We start from the raw sequence: 4,993 nt of genomic DNA, 5'->3' as shown, positions 1-4,993 counted from the left end.
AGACAAACTATGGTTATTCGGTATTTCACAGAAATTTTCTTGAAAATGAATGGAGTGAGCTGAAACTATTAAGGAAACCAACTGACAGTATTTATTGCCAGTGATAAAACCAGAGATTTCAAGAGAAAGAATTTTGAAAAACCTATATCTGCTGTTGTGTCTTTGATAGTTTCCTAAACACTTACAAACTTAACTTCTCTGATGAGATTGGTGGTGACATTAACCAGAAGATTTGTGGAGCATAACAAATAGCATGGAGGACAAGGGGCGTTAGAGAGGAGTAGGGAATTTGGGTAAATTGGAAGGGGAGGTGAACCATGAGAGACTATGGACTCTGAAAACAATCTGAAGAGTTTGAAATGGCAGGGGGGTGGGAGGTTGGGGTACCAGGTGGTGGGTATTTTAGAGGGCACGGCTTGCATGGAGCACTGGGTGTGGTGAAAAAATAATGAATAATGTTTTTCTGAAAATAAATAAATTGAGAAAAAAAAAAGCAAAAAAAAAACAAACCCAAAAGATTTATCTGATAAAGGATATGAAATGTGTTAACACTTGCAAGATCTAGATTTTCAAAAAGACAAACACTGTTACAAATCATGCATAGGAAAATGATCCACTCCAAGAGCAAAAGGGCACCTGGGTGGCTTAGTTGGTTAAGCTTCTGCCTTCGTCTCAGGTCATGATGCTGGGGTCCTGGGATTGAGTCCCATGTCAGGGTCCCGGCTCAGCATGGAGTCTGCTTCTCTCTCTGACCCTCTCTGCTATTTCTGTGATCTCTTTCACTTTCTCTTTCTCTCTCTCCTTCTCATTCAAATAAATAAATAAAATCTTAAAAAAAAAAGCAAGTCCAGACCAATGGATTTTAATATAACAGAGTATGAAAAGTTCACCAATATGATTTTTTAAAAAAGATTTTATTTATTTATTTAGCACAAGCAAGGGGAGGGGCATCTCCAGCAGACTCCAAGTTGAGAGCAGAGCCTGACATGATCTCATGACCTTAAGATCACAACCTTAGCTGAAATCAAGAGTTGGATACCCAGCCACCTGAGCCACCCAGGCATCCCCACTGATGCAATTTAAGAAACTGCAGCTTGAAGAATTTGGGTGCAGGATTTAAGAACAGCCACAATGATCTAAAAACGTTATTAAAATCCTCTTCTTTTCTACAACGTTTCTGTTTGAAGCTGAATTTTCTTCATATGCTTTAATCGTGGCAACATATCACAATGGGTTGAATGCAGAAGATCTGAGAATCCAACTGAGAAGCCAGACATTAAGAGAATTGTCAAAAGGTAAAGCAACGCCACTCTTCCCACTATTTTTAAAAATATGTTCTTACTTTCCATTAAAAGATATTATTTATGTAAACCTATTGTAGGTTTAACATTATTTAATGAATTAATAAATATCTCAAAATTTTTCCAGTGTTAATTTCTTTCTTTTTTTTTTAAAGATTTTATTTATTTATTTATTAAGGTTTTATTTATTTATTTATTTGACAGAGAGAAATCACAAGTAGATGGAGAGGCAGACAGAGAGAGAGAGAGGGAAGCAGGCTCCCTGCTGAGCAGAGAGCCCGATGTGGGACTCCATCCCAGGACCCTGAGATCATGACCTGAGCGGAAGGCAGCGGCTTAACCCACTGAGCCACCCAGGCGCCCTGTAAGATTTTATTTATTTATTTGACAGAGATCACATGTAGGCAGAGAGGCAGGCAGAGTGAGAGGGAAGCTGGCTCCCTGCCAAGCAGAGAGCCCGATGCGGGACTCGATCCCAGGACCCTGAGATCACGACCTGAGCCGAAGGCAGTGGTTTAACCCACTGAGCCACCCAGGTGCCCTCCAGTGTTAATTTCTAATAAAGTCCATATTGATAGATAAAATAGTAAAATTTCTTTGTGGGACCTCAATCACTTTTCGCAGTTAACAGGGATTTCAAGGCAAACAGTTTGGTGATGCCTGAAGGAATGTACACATGACCGGAAGGGAGAGGAGAGAAACATGTTCCGCAGGATGCATGGAAGTCTTTCCCATTCACAGGAGGCCGAGGTGAAATCGATCACACATTCCATCTTTTCTTTCTCAATAAGTTTTGTGGTTAAAGTGGTCTGGGCTGACTGTTATAGTGGGGTAAAAGCTTGGACCCAAAACACAGAAAGAAGAAAGAAGGCTCTTTCTCTTAAAAAAAAATTTTTTTTGGGGGGCACCTGGGTGGCTCAGTGGGTTAAGCCGCTGCCTTCGGCTCAGGTCATGGTCTCAGGGTTCTGGGATCGAGTCCCGCATCGGGCTCTCTGCTCAGTGGGGAGCCTGCTTCCTCCTCTCTCTCTCTGCCTGCCTCTATGCCTACTTGTGATCTCTCTCTGCCAAATAAATAAATAAAATCTTTAAAAAAAAAAAAAATTTTTTTTTTTTTTTTTTTTTTTGCTTCTGTCCAGCAAATCTCCCACCACATGCAGGGAATGTTTCCCTGCTGACCCCGCCCCCCCGCCCCCCAGGCCATAGGAATCCCTGTGGGTTCATCCCCCAATGCCCCAGCATGTGCTCTCTGTGAGACCCTTTGCGTTTTCTGTCGCCCTGGAGGTAGTGTCACTTAACACAGTCCTTGGGAAGTATCTGTCATTTTAGCACATGTCTGGGTAGCTTTTCTCTGCTGGCATTCGCAGTAAAACCAAACCGAACAAAACTCAGAGCTGTTGCAGTGGGAAACAAGCTGGATGTTGTGTCATTTTACGCACAAAGAAGGTACCACCGCCGAGTTGTTAAAGCAGATGGATTGAATCTTGGTGATTACGTATAGGAGGCCTGTCACAGAATCCCCTTAACTGATGCTCTGGAGTACTCCTTCGGCACTTTGTATATCGGTATGACTTGGCCCAACCAAATCGTGAAGCCGTGATGTGTACGGGGGGACCTCCTAATAATGTATCACGACAAAGCCTTGCATGACTTCCTGGGGGAGATGCAGGTGTCCCCACTACCCAAACAGAGCATTCCTACGAGATCTCTCATAAACCAAAATGATGTAAAGCGAAGAAGTAATTACTGCTCGTTTAGATGGAAAAGGTTTCAAGCATTTCCAGGCCCCCCAAAATAACCTCTCTTCAGCTTTTCTTTTAATTGTGTTTTAAGATTTTGCTTTCTTATTTATCAGAGAGGGGACATGCGTGCAAGCAAGAGGAGTAGCAGGTAGAGGGAGAAGCAGGCTTCAGGCTGAGCAGGGCGCCGGATGTCAGGACTCCATCCCATAACCCTGGGATCATGACCTGAGCTGAAAGCAGACGCTTAACTGACTGAGCCACCCCAGGCTCAGTGGTCTTTGGCTCTCTTCGGCTTTTCTGGTAAATCATCCAGGCATTTACCAAACCACTCTTTGGTTTTTCTGGATGCTTAGTACATATCTGACTAAGGGATGCACCAAATAAATGGAGATAAAGCACAGATGCTCACAGGCAACAATTCAGAGCTCTGGCAGCTGGATGCAGAGAAGCGAGGTCAGTTCCTGGGGAAGGAGCTTGGTGGGGCCCCTCGAGCTGATCCGGGGGGTGGAGGGCCTGCTGCCTTGTAAGCCTTGCTGCATGACCAGCACTCAATGCTATTTTTGCTTTTCACCACTTTTCATAAAAGCAAAGACCCCTTCGGATTTCTTTCCTTTAGTGAAAACAGGTACTCATGTCAGTCTTTTGTGTAAATGTAGTGGTGTAAAGGGAACTTTCAAAAAGTGGGGGATACCTGTATTCTTCTTGGACAGAAATATGCAAGATGAAAACATGAGGTGATTTCATCGGCCTCTCTTCCAATAAAAAAATTTTATGTGCCTAGAGGTGATGAGGCAGGCTATAAAAACAGTTCATAGGTAGACATTGATTTTCAACAGTCCCGTCCGTTTCTTTCCATGAACGTGTACCAAGGGCCTGTTCAGTGTGAGGACTACACAGTTCAGTGATACCACATCTAGGTGGCTACTTAGAGGAGAGACCAATTTCTAAGGAAAGAACTATAATCCTGGGCAATGAGTGCCATATTTAAGTGCAACCACAGCATAGAAAAAGTGAGGAATCCCTTTGCAGTCCTGAGCTATGGGCAGACACCTAGATTTGAGTTTGAGGGAGTTAAAATTCTTGAGCAGTCCAGGGAAGCAGGCACACAGGTATGACTTCAGGAGCAGCCTCACATGTCGCCTATCCATTGCAGAGCCCGTGGTTGCCCATTTGAGACCTGTTCGAGGTTGGGATGAATTTTCATGACCCTAAGCCATCTGAGCTAGAGGTTGCCCAACTTTTCAGGCCACCTGGTGATCCTTTAGTGGTGGTGGGAGGAAGCTGTTAGCTCATCATCCTGCTGCAGTTCCCGCCCCCTCCCCCTAGCCACTGTCTGTGGGCTAGCTTTCAGCCTCAGAGCTCCCTGGATAAAGCCTTTCCAGGGGGGAGCCTGGCTGGCTCAGTCGATAGAGCGATAGAGCGTGTAACTCTTGATCTTAGGGTTGTGAGTTCAAGCCCCACAATGGGTATGCAAATTACTTAAAACAAAGCAAAAAGCCCTACCCAGTCTAGGGGTTTAAAGTAAAATCATGTTGTGTAGGAACAGAATTGTTTGCTCCTCCCTGCCTCCGATAAGTGGCTTTGTGAAATCGGGAGGGCCACTCCTGGTGCTCTGACGACTTCCGAGTATCACAGACATGACTGTATTGTTACTGTTTTGTTACTCACGCTCACCATGAACTATAAGACAAAGCATCTTTGTCTTCAGCCCAGGGTGTGGCTGACAGTTGGGGCAACTGTATTCAGTGGCAATAACAGCGACCTTTAGTGTAACCAATAGCTGTCCCATAAACAGGTGATGGTGAAGAGTCTGGCAAATAAAACAGAAGCAAAAAGAAAACTGATGGTTCTTTCTTCTGTATCAACTTGGAGAGGCTACTGTATCCAGAGATTTGGTCAAATACTAGGCTAAATGTTACTGTTAAGATCTTTTCTAGACGATGCTAGCATTTA

The sequence above is a fragment of the Neovison vison genome, chromosome 3 (assembly GCF_020171115.1).
Source record: "Neovison vison isolate M4711 chromosome 3, ASM_NN_V1, whole genome shotgun sequence".
NCBI classification, from domain to species: Eukaryota; Metazoa; Chordata; class Mammalia; order Carnivora; family Mustelidae; genus Neogale; species Neogale vison.
This window is presented reverse-complemented; position numbering follows the sequence as displayed.